Source organism: Felis catus, chromosome C1 (assembly GCF_018350175.1).
Source record: "Felis catus isolate Fca126 chromosome C1, F.catus_Fca126_mat1.0, whole genome shotgun sequence".
In the NCBI taxonomy this organism is placed as follows: Eukaryota; Metazoa; Chordata; class Mammalia; order Carnivora; family Felidae; genus Felis; species Felis catus.
The window spans coordinates 58,463,299-58,475,831 of record NC_058375.1 but is presented as its reverse complement, the minus strand read 5'-3'; the positions used below and the strand labels follow the sequence as shown (position 1 = coordinate 58,475,831).

General features: G+C 41.1%; 1 long non-coding RNA gene across 3 annotated transcripts in view; it reads right to left on the bottom strand.

Moving 5' to 3' along the window:
* The window catches only part of LOC109502390, a 214,209-nt gene extending 201,972 nt beyond the window's left edge, over positions 1-12,237 (bottom strand). For 2 of the 3 annotated variants that reach the window (XR_002744525.2, XR_006584389.1), the window contains exons 1-2: positions 12,146-12,237; positions 4,926-4,989 (exon numbers count right to left, since the gene is read on the bottom strand). This is a non-coding gene — a long non-coding RNA (uncharacterized LOC109502390). Of the gene's footprint in view, positions 1-4,925; positions 4,990-10,720; positions 10,886-12,145 lie in introns of all 3 variants that reach the window. The other variant, XR_006584388.1, reaches the window with a different exon arrangement.
* Between the last annotated feature and the right edge of the window lie 296 nt (positions 12,238-12,533).

Genomic DNA, 12,533 nt, shown 5'->3' with positions numbered 1-12,533 from the left:
ACTCAACAGTTTATACTTATTATAAAAATTACCTAAGCCAGGGGTGCCTGAGTGACTCAGTAAGTTAAGCATCTGACTCTTGATTTAGACTCAGGTCATCATCTCACAGTTCATCAATTTGAGACCCGCTTCAGGCTCTGCACTGACTGTGTGGAGCCTGCTTGGGGCTCTCTCTCTTTCTCTCTTTCTGCCTCACCCCAGCTCGCTCTCTCTCTCTCTCTCTCTCTCTTTCTCTAAAAAATAAAAATAAAAGTTTAAAAAAGATTTTAACAAAACAAAAATTATCTAAGCCAATAAAAATTATGACCTTAAGATAGAAGTGCTTAAAACTCTGCAGTCTTCACAGAGGACTCACTTCCTTAGTTCTTCCTCCTCCTGTGACCACCAGCCACAATTATCTACAAAACCCCATCACTGAGGAGCAGCAAACATTTCTAACTCTGATCTACTCACCCAACAAAGGTGCTTAAAAACTAAAGTGCAGACAACCACTGTTCTAGACACAACAGTCATGATCCAGGTGCTTTGTTTTATGGACCTTCTTTTATATGCAGACCCCAGAGATACTGTTCTCACTTTCCTTCTCTAGATTTTATTCTTTGCTGGTTTTGACAGACCTACTTCCAACCCAGGATCTTAATTCTTATCCTAGAGCCACACCTCTACTAACCCATCTTCCTGACCTGGCTTGGACTCCTCTTCTTGCCTATTTCTTCCATTTCCATCACCCAAGAGATAGGCTGCCAAATTCATAGTACCCATGCTTTCACTTTCTATAGAATACATGCTATGTCATTTATCATGCTAGCTGGACCTGTCCTCCATTGTACTCCACATTCAAACAAATATAAATCAAATATAAATGGGAAAAAATATACATGTAGAATTATATATATAATGTGTATGTGTTCCAACTATTCTTCTCTGTAGGGTCCTTAACATATTATTAATGCATGTATTTATATCTCCTTCTACTTGTTTTTCCTAAGCCTGGCTCCCATTTAATGTTCACATTTGAGAGTACTTTGTCTCCTTTGGCATCTCACTTATTACTGAGAAAAGTTAAGCTTGCTCTTAATTGTTGCTCATTTGTTTTGACTTCTGAATAATAATAATTCATGATAGCAGTACTTTCTGTTTCATGGAGGAAAGCTGTATTAATTATAAGGGAAAGGGAATATAGGGAATTGAACAATTATAGTAAACATAAAGAGAGAGAAGTATAGAAAAGAACAAAGAAGGATTAATACATCAAGTTGGGTACTCATACCATCCAGCCTTCTGACTGGGGAAGCCCCATGGTGAACAGCTCAGTTGAAGTCCCCATTGAGGGTCCTGGGCAGAATGTCCTCCCCTCAGGTGAGGCTTTCCCACCAGGGCAATATATATACTACCATTGTCTGATCTACAGTTAGTCATTAAATTTGTCTAAGTACAATCCGGGGCACCTGGGTGGCTCAGTTGGTTAAGCGGCCGACTTCAGCTCAGGTCATGATCTCGCGGTCTGTGAGGGCTGTGAGTTCAAGCCCCGCATCGGGCTCTGTGCTGACAGCTCAGAGCCTGGAGCCTGTTTCAGATTCTGTGTCTCCCTCTCTCTGACCCTCCCCCATTCATGCTCTGTCTCTCTCTTTCTCAAAAATAAATAAATGTTATAAAAAAAAATTATAAATTCGCCTAAGTACAATCCTAAGCAAGCTGGGTGTTTTTCTGTTTCTTTTATCATATCTCACAATCTTAGGATCCTGGACGTTGGCATATTTCTCTTCCCTCCTTGATCCATATTTCTCTTCCATCTTGAGCCTGGTCGGGCTCAAGAAGGTGAAGCAAGTTAATCCTTCTTGGCTCCAGGAATAGAAGGGCCAATTCTGATCCCAAGGCCAGATATGGAGCATGAGCCAACAAAGCCCCCATGATTGTTTGTGTATGTGCAGGTCTGGGCAGAAATGCATGACAAATCACATCAACAAGTTCTATACAGAACATTGCCCCTTTGAATAAATGGAACAATGGAAGTAACACTTGGCTTTCTGTTTTATGTGCCTTGTGGTTTTCTACCCTGCACTACCAAATGCTAATCCACTTCTGCAAGCCTCCATCCATATTGTGTTCCATCATTCAGGGAAGAGCTCAAAGTGAGACCCACATTTTTCTGTCACACTCTCTAATGACACAATCAGCAAAAGTGCCACATTAACCCAATTAGATGCAAATATATTCAGGCTTATCTTTAAATCCCTTGTGTGCTATAATGCAGCATGTGTGCATTTTTCTCAAAATTTTCACACATTAAGTATTTACGATCCTAGTCTTTTACTAATTCCATCCGTGCAAGTTCCATTCCAATTTCCCCTTTCTCCAGCAGGGGGCACAGACTGAGGCTGACTTAATGGACTCTTTTAGATTTCCTTGTTATTTTCACTTCTCTGTCTTTCTAAACAAGGTCTTTTTTTTTTTTTTTTTTTTGTCTTATATCCATGGTGTTTCCATGTGTCCATTCCCTGTTAATTCCTGATGAGCTTTTCAGAAAGGTCTCAAAGCCAAGACTAAATGATAGAGCTGTCTTCATTGTTCGCATTTCCCTTACCTCTTCTGGCTTCCAGACTAGACTCAGCTCTCTCGTGTGGGCCACCATTCCAGGCTCCCACTCACCTGTCTCATATCCATTATAGCTGGCATTATTTTCCACCTTAAAACATAATGTGACCACAATAAAACCCTTGGTGAAACACCTCTGTCCACATCACCACCACTGTCAATCCATCAACCTGTGGCCTCATAACCAAAGACAGAAACCTCAGACCAGGGAAAAAGTAAAGATTACACATTACAAAACCAACAGGGGTCTTTTCGGAATAGATGAGTAAGGCTGTGTTCTGCAAATCATATTAGAACATCTGCTTGATATATTCAAATTTGGCTATTTTTCTTTCTTTTCAGATATATTTCAAGTCTCCCTACTGCCATCTTTATCTAAAATGTGAGATTTTTTTAATTTATTTTGAGAGAGAGAGAGAAAAAAAAAACAGAAACGTGAGTGGGGAAGGGGCAGAGAAAGAGGGAGAGAATCCCAAGCCTGCTGCTCATTGTTGTCAGCTGGGAGCCAAGCCAGAAATGCTGAGGTCATGATCTCATGGTTCTCCAGCCCCATGTCTGGCTTGGCTCCCAGCTGACATCATGGAGCCTGCTTGGGGTTCTCTCTCTCTCTCTCTCTCTCTCTCTCTCTCTTTCTCTCTCTCTGCCCCTTCACCACTCACACTAGTGCTTTCTCTTTCTCTCTCTCTCAAAATAAATAAATAAACTTTAAAGTGAGATTTTGAATGCCAATAAATTATCTTTTCAAACTTTTCTCCTGGTGGACAATATGGGCCGCAGTAATCAGGATTGATGCCATTTACTTAGCATCAGGTTGTAGTCATCTGGATGCAAATCCTAGTTCCACAATTACTTATTTCCACAGCCCACTATTTTTGAAAACTTGTGCAAATAACTTAGGCTTTCTCATTCTTAGTTTCCTAGTCTGTTAAATGAAAATAATAATTGTAGCCTTTGAGGATCCAGCAGGGTTTAACAAAAGAAGTATTTACAAATGAGTGGGCAGACTTTAGAGAAGGCAACAAAGAAGTGCCCAGTGTTCTCAATGGCAAGAGTCCTTTCTAACCCTAGACCTGAGAGACAAATGATGTGGCAGTTACCAGAACCAGAGAGCTCAGAGGAAAGCAGCCAACCCAGTGTAACACCTCAGGCAGAGAGCTAGGCAGTAAACACACTGACATCACCCTCTTCCCTTTTTCTAATGTCTCCTCAGTATCTCCCATTGGCAGAACCCAACTGGAAGGCAGAGGGCAAAGGGACCCACTAGCTGCTGTCCACAAAAGTCAGCCTCAAGCACCTGAGCAGGAGGCAAAGGGTGAGAAGTGGATCTGGAGGGGCAGCAGAAGATATTCATCATGGTCTACTCATTTTGCTCCTCAACATCCATTCTGATCATTTATCTGGTGAAAAATAAATCTGTGTCCCTGCTATAGATGGCAAACAAATCATTAGCTATTACTTTAGTGCAGAGTCAGACCATAATCCCACTTAAAGTCTAAAACATTAGGTATGACCAGCACTCTAAATACAAGGCAGCAGGGGGAAGCAGCAACAATTAATTAACATGCAATTTAGATGCTATGGTCACTGGCTTTGTAAATACAAAGCCTCAGTTGATAACCACAACTTGCTTTTTCTACAACCAAGTTGTTTACCTTACCCTCTTCATTTCTATAGGACCTGAGTCCTTATTGGTTCAGTCTTTACTGAGTTGCCACAGTTTACTGAACTACCAGTTACCAGAACTATTGGACCAGAGAGTACTAAAAGATGTTCTAACAAATTGCCTAGGTCCCAGGCATAGTTCTCCTTACCTTGACCATGGAGCAACAACCCATTTTTCCCTTGGCATTTGGGCTCATTCATGTTGGCAAACAGTGACTCCTTTCTCTGCCTGTTGATTTAGTGGTATGAGAAGCCCAGAATAGCCAGAGTGCAGTCTGAACTTTCAGACTATGACTAGTTTCCCTGATTAAATCATTGCTCTCTTGGGCACTTAGACTTCCAAATCTACCAAGCCCAGGAATACACATATAAGAGGCAAAAACAATTTTAATATGTCATTTGGCATAAAAGAAAGTATTCCTCTTGGGACACCTGGGTGGCTCAGTTGTTAAGCATCTGATTTCACCTCAGGTCATGATCTCACCATTCGTGAGTTCAAGTCCCACATCTGGTGAGCACAAGCTCTGCTTTGGGTGAGCCCCGCTTCTCTCTCTATGTATCCATCTCTCTCCACCCCTCTCTCTCTCTCTCTCTCTCTCTCAATAAAAAGTGTTCCTCTCTCTACTATAAGAAGGTGGTCATCTGTAAAGCAAGAAGAGAGAACTCACCAAAACCCAACTATGCTGGCACCATGGTGACCTTAGACTTCCAACCTCCAGAACGGTTGAAACTCTGGAAAATTAATAAAAGGAAATCTCATTTAGAATACAGTATGGAGGCTGGCAGGAGATGCATTCATGCCCTTTCACTCGTCAAGTACAGACCCAACAGGAAGAGAAGCACTTTTAACATAGACACTTCTTTACTATCCCAGCGGGAAAAAGAAAGGCTTTCCTTCTCACTTAGCAACAGCCCAGCCAATAAGAGACAGCCACAACATAGCTAATGAAAAACCACTATACTTAGAACTCCAAGTTTACTCCAATGGATTTTTGTTTATAATAGACTTCCCAACTCCTCCTTTTTTCTGTAAAAGAGCATTCCTCTCCTTTGTTTGGGAGACTAGCCTGTGGTTTTGCCATAGCTTGTTTATCCATCATTGCTATTCCCAAACAAACCCATTTTGCTGGCAAAAAAAAAAAAAAAAGAAAGAAAGAAAGAAAGAAAGAAAGAAAGAAAGAAAAGAAAAAAGAATGAAATAAGAAGTTCTAGTCTCCATTTTTTACCCCAGAGCTTCATATTCTGACTAAGGGGGAGACTAACACATGTGGGCTGATGGTTTAAGGCATACACCACAATCTGTACGATAGCTCGTAATCTTACGGCATGTCATCTCATAGCTGGTACTGTGTGACTGCTCCCGGCTCCCTGAAGTAAAGCAAAATCAGTGAATGTTGTGGGAATGAACCTATTTCTGCCCTTTCCTTGATGTAACATGTGCCCCAGTGGTGGAGGAAATGCTTTGTGAAACAGCCTGGTGATAGATAATACAGCACTTTCTGTAAGTCTATGACCGCTCGTGCCAACGGAACCACTGTGGGCAGAGAGACAAATCTGTACCCAGACCACGTGTCTATTCTGATGGGAACAAAGCACAGCCTCTGCAGTGTTGAAAGAACTTTGATGTGATCAGGAAGTACATCACCAGATGACTGTCAGGTCCCCCTGGAGAATGATACATGTCCGGGATCAGATTTGGTGAAAGGAAACCCATGTTTATGGGCTCATGCAGAGATTCTGACACTGCTGCCATAGCTATATGTGTATGAAAGCTTAATACACATGCTGTGAGAAAAAGGCAAATGGAGAGACGTCTTGTCAACCTGATTACTGGAGCCTGCTTCACAGGGGATACCCTCTGGCAACACGTAAGCGAGGCGCAAACATTTCCCCACTTGCTACCCACCATGAAAGAAACATCACACACGTCTCTCCCACACCTCCTGACTATCAGACTCCAGCCTGGTCCTGAGTCATCTCTGTCCTGTGACTACAGAAGTTGGGAACCCTTTAAAGCTGCTACTGAGCCCTTCTGATTTTATACTCATTTCAGAGGTAGACATTTGGGCACTTTAACTTTTCCTTTACCACTTTCCTTGAAAAGAAGTGTATTTGTGACCATACAATCTCAGAATTTCACTTTAGGGATGTAAATTCTAAGGCTACTCTTGAAACCCATTACTTTGTCAGTCAGGGCACAGCCAAGCTGGGTAACTACAGGGAATTAAAGAGCTAAGGTTGTGGGCAGGGTTTAAGGAAAGCAAAAAGGAATGAATAGATATTAATATAACCAAAGGAAGTGGGAGCCAAGAGGAAGAGTTTTCAGGGAAAGACAAGAACACTTGTTAAAAACTACTTTATGCCACTCTTTTTATTTATATTGCCTTATATAATCCTCACAACAACCTTGCAAAGTAGTATTTGTATTTTTTTTTACAAGTAGAAGCCTCAGAAAGTCAAGGAGCTTGCCCAAAGTCACACAGAAATTGAGCAGTAAAGCCAGAACTTGAGAACAGGAATTTCTCACACTCCAGGCTGTGTCCTTCCCACTGCCTTCTGTCACACCAGACATGCTAGAAATCTCTTCTCTCCTAACGCACACTTACACCCTACCCCTTTGCTTCCTCTGACCTTCATTCCATTACTTAGTTGGTCCAATTTAAACCACTCAGCTAAACACTGACTCATGTCAATTCTGTTCCTTTCCTCCTTTATTTTGTTCTGCCCTAGGCTTTGAAGAAGACACAGAAAATAGAAGTCTCAGACAGAAGCTTTGCTTATGAACATCGATAATTATTATTAAAGGGGCACCTGGGTGGCTCAGTTGGGTAAGCGTCTGACTTCAGTTTAGGTCATAATCTCACAGTGTGTGAGTTCAAGCCCCATGTCAGGCTCTGTGCTGACAGCTCAGAGCCTGGAGCCTGCTTAGGATTCTGTGTCTCCCTCTCTCTCTGCCCCTCCCTTGTTCTCACTCTGTCTTGCTCTCTCTCTCTTTCTTTCTCTTTCTCTCAAAAATAAAAAAACAATTAAAAAATTTTTTAATTAAAAAATTAAAAAAATTTTTTTAAATAAAAATATTATTAAAGACCACACACACATATTGATTTTGTCATTCATTGAACCAGTATTTCTTGAGGTGCTACTATGTGCCATGTATATATTCTGAGCAAAGAAGAATTAGAGAATAACGATGTATTAAAACCCCCGCCTTCAGAGTTTATATTCTATTAGTTTGGAGAGACGTTAGGGAAGAGGAAGACAATAAACAAAATAAATATAACTAAATATATAATGTGTTAGATGATAATAAAAGGGATAGGAAATGGGTGGGGGTTGGGGAGAGGGGCAGGCTGTAATTTTAAATGAGATGGCCAAGAAAGCCCTCATGGAGGAGGTGACATTTCAGCAAAGACTAAAAAGAAAGAGGGAGTCTTTATATATTTAGGTGGGAAGAGCATTTCAAGCAGATTGAAGAGCAATTGTAAAGACCCTGAGGGACAATGCTGCCAAGCATCTATGAGAATCAACAAGTGTGGCCGGAGAAGAATGAGTGAAGTGAAGGTCAGATTAGATGAGTGAGAGTGGTAACAAACGCCAGACTGTGCAATGCTTTAGAGCTTTAGGAGTTCAGCTTTTACTCTGAGTGAGATGGGAAGCCATAAAAGGCTTTAAACCAAGGAGGGACATGATCTGACTTCTGTGTAAACAGAAGCAGAAGGATCACTCTGGCTGCTTACGTAGAATGGACTATGGGAGACAAAGGCAAAAGCAGAAAGATCAGTTCAGAGGTGACTGGAAACACACACACACACACACACACACACACACACACACACACTCCAATCAACTTATAAGAGTTTCATTCATTCGTTCTTTCTTTTTGTCACTTAATAAACATTTATTGAGAGCCCACTATGTACAAAGAGCTATAAATGATATTATAGAAACCCTCTAGCCCACTTCCACCCCTAACCAAGAACTTGAAAAGAGGACTGCTACAGACTGTCTGTAATCCCATGAAAGTCATATGTTGAAACCTAATCCCCAGTGTGATGGCATCTGGACATGGGTCCTTTGGGAGATGATTATGGCCTGAGAACAGAAGCCTCATCAATACAATTTGTGCCCTTATAAAAAAGGCCTCAGGGAGGTCTCCGGCATCTTCCACCACATGAGGACACAATGAAAAGACTATGAACTAAGAAACAGGCTCTCACCAGACATCAATCCACCACGGCCTTGATCTTGGAGCTCCCAAGCCTCCAGAACTGTGAGAAATGAATTTCTGTTGTTTGTAAGCCACTTGGTCCATTGTATTCTGCTATAGTGGCCCATACAGACTAAAACAGGGCCCCTTTGCAAGTATTGCAGCCCCACCTTGCCTTCCAGGAAGACCTGACAGAGCTTTGAAAAGAGTTTCATATCTTTAATGCTTACTAAAGTAAAGACACACAACAAGACAGACGAACTTTCCGGGTCACCACATAATCAGCTTACTTCACTTGATATTGTTCTCAGAACTGTTGCATGTTTCCAAAGAAAAAATGTATTGTTCATAGAAATACAACCGGGGCCCTTAAAAAAAGACACAGATAATATCAGCAATTATTTTTATTACAAGAGGAGATTTCCTCGTAATTCAAGAAAGAACTGCAGTCATTTTTGCTATTTGAAAATATACATAAACATTATTCAAAGTTTCTACTTCTTAAGATTCCAGGAAAAGGAACTTTGTTTTTAAATACCATTGAGATGATCTGAGGGCCCAAAGCTCTGCAGTAATCCTGATGCTGTCCAGGATTGGGGTTATATAACAAAAGTCTCTAATCAGCAAGCCAGCAATCAGAGAAGCATGGGGCAAAGTCACTGGACTTCTTAGCTTTAATAGGTTTCTTGTACTGAAGCATTGACTAAAAGAGCATTGACCTTAGAAATCGTATACACTATCACTGTTCCTGGGATCTTAGGAATATGAAACAGATCATCACTTCTATTATGGTATCCTCTAGCTTGAAGTATAAGGTTGTGGGAAAGGGGGGCACCTGAGTGGCTCAGTCGGTTGAGCGTCCGACTTCAGCTCAGGTCATGATCTCACACTCCGTGAGTTCGAGGCCCGCGTCCGGTTCTGTGCTGACAGCTCAGAGCCTGGAGCCTGCTTCAGATTCTGTGTCTCCCTCTCTTTCTGCCCATCCCCTGCTCATGCTCTGTCTCTCTCTGTCTCAAACAATAAATAAAAACATTGAAAAAAGTTTTTAAAAATTAAAAAAAAAGGTTGTGGAAAAGGAAGAAATAAACAAGGTTTGGGGAAAAAGTATGATGTTGGAGTTTGAGTACCATCTGTCTTACACCTGAATGCCTTATTAATGCAGTTTTCTTTCCCATCTCTCTTCAATTGGCTCGCTCTCATTCATCCCTCAGTTTCTCCTTGGGCACATCTCCTGCAGAAGTCTTCACTCAACATGAACCTCTCTATTATTTGTGTGTGCATCTCATCACTTACCAGGTACAATGAGTATCTTATCCATGAGACTATAAACCCCTTGATGAAAGGGATCCTGTATTATTCATATTTGTACCCATAGACTTTGCATGGTATTTAACAAATAATGTGTTCAATAAATGTTGGTAACTTGAAATGGATTAAAGACTTAAACATAAGACCTGACATCATAAAACTCCTAGAGGAAAACACAGGAAAGAAGCTCCTTGATATTGGTCTTAGCAATGGTTTCTTAAACATGACACCAAAGGCACAAGCATTAAAAGCAAAAATCTAGACAGTATAATGCTAAGCAAGATAAGTCAGTCAGAGAAAGACAAAACCACAAGATTTCACTCATATGTGGAATTTAAGAACCAAAACAAATGAACAAAGGAAAAAAAGAGAAAAACACAGATTCTTAACACAGAGAACAAACAGATGGTTACCAGAGGGGAGATGGGTGGGAAGATGGGTGAAAAAGATGAAGGGGATTAGGAGCACACTTACATGATGAGCACTAAGTGATGCATACTATTGTTCATGATACCATGCACATGAAACTAATATAACACTGTATGTTAATTATACTGGAATTTTAAAAATAGACTAGTAATGATAATTTTAAAAATAATAAAATAAAACTTTCAAAGAAAAAGAGAAAGCTACCGTTACATTTAGCATGGTTATTTTACTATAATTTCTTATGGGCCACATTTCTTAATATCATCATTTTCTTATTCCCTTGACCCCTCTCCTCAAGATTCCCAATTTGGTACATTTCCTAATCCTTTAAATTCAAGATCTGGAAGCTGCCATTGACTTCCCCTTTCTCTTTTACCTAGTCCCTGGCATGTGCAATCCATTTCCAAATCCTGCATTTCTCCCTTCACAGACTCCCTCGTATCTAGCTTTTCCTTTACATTTTTTTTTTTTTTTTGAGAGAGAGAGAGGGAGAAAGAGAGAGAGAGAAGTGGGGCTTACCCGAAGCAGGGCTGGTGCTCACCCCATGCAGAACTCGTGCTCACCACATGTGGGGCTTGTGCTCACCCAAAGCAGGGCTTGAACTCACTCAATGTGGAACTCGAATTCACAATCCATGTTCTGTGTCAGTTTGCAAAGTGGGGACGACCCGGGGGAAATTTGAAGCTGGCCCGTGCACACGGAGGGTGAGAAGAGACAGTGGAAGAAAGAGGCAGGCCACTTCAGAATGGTAGGAGGCGGGTTTCACAAGGAAGACAAGTTACCTAGAAGGCTTGTTGTCCTCATTTCCACAAGATGAGTGGATCTTTGCACTCGCACACCGGAATTTTAAAAGTTTATAAAGAAGCATTTACTGGGTTCAGTCATATATACAGTCCTGATCTCAACAACACCTTATAGCTCAAGGCTGTGTCCTTGAAAATGTCTCCCACAGTGGGAACAGTAGCAGCAGAACGTGCATTCCAAGAACAAGGGAGGCCTAGAGGAGCCTCGCATTGCCCAGAGCCAGCTTCAGGGTCAAGCCGGGGTCAAGCCAGGGTCAAGCCCTCTCAGTGACCTCCTCCAACAACGTGGTGCTGCCTATTTCCCCCTCTTTTCCTCACTCACTCTGCCCTACTTGCTGTGCGTGCTCCAGCCAATTACACCCGTTTAAGTTCTGCACACTCACCTATCTCTTTCCCAACAGGATGTGGGTGTCAACTACTCCTTTTATCTTTATGATCTCCCCTGGGATCCTTATGGAGCTGTTTCTTTCTCATTCTCTAGCTTTGAGATCAGATATCACCTTTTGAGAGTAGCCTTTCCTGAACACCTCTAATGAAGTGATTCTCATTCACTGGATATTCTCCATCCCATTACCCCGGATTTTGTCTTTGCAACAATTGTATCACTCTCTGATTATCTTGCTCATTTACTTCTTTACTTGTTTATTGTCTATTTCCCTCCACAAAAACAGGAATTTATCTCTCTTATTTATTGCTATACATATGGTTCATTGCATAATTCCAGCCTCACAGGATGTGTTCAATAAATACTATTGAATAAATTAATGAATTAATTCATACATAAATACCTGAACTCTGGGGTCAAGGTCAATCACACTGAGGTCAAATTCCAGCTATACTTTACCAACTGTATGATCCACAAAGTTATCTAAAATCTCTAAGCCTTCATATCCTAACATGTAAAATAAGTCTAAGGGAACTTCTCCATATTTCAATTATAAATATTCAATCAGATAACATTTGTAAAATTTCTACATAGACACTGGTTCATATTAGATTCTCAGTAAATGCGGCTTTATTTCTCCATCTTATTTCTGAGTTCCTCTTCTGGTAAACTACCTATTCCCCCAGAACCCCCTTTCCTCTTTGCCTCTATGGATTATAGTGAATCCCCTGTTGAATGGGATAAAACAATACTTACCTTGTGGTAGGATCTCCTCCCTAAGGAAAGGAAAAAAAAAACAAAAAAAACCTTCAAGGCAACCTGGCTATCCACTTACATGACAACATCCCTCATGACCTTGTAACATGAGACCACTTAATCAGACTGCATGTTTGTGTGTTACTATATATGGGAGACAAAGAAGTAAAAAATAGATATATAAAAAACTACACCACGTGGCATTCGGGGCTCAGCTCTTTGGGTACGAACCCAGCTGAGCGGTGCCAGCAGGAATAAAGTTGCTTCCTGGAAAGAAAAGCCTCGGTGTCACGACTCTGTGCGAGAATCCTGCTACAACCTCACAGAGCTGTTCTAAAACAGTGATAATAGTGGTTAAAACATTTAACTAATACTGTTACTGCAACAT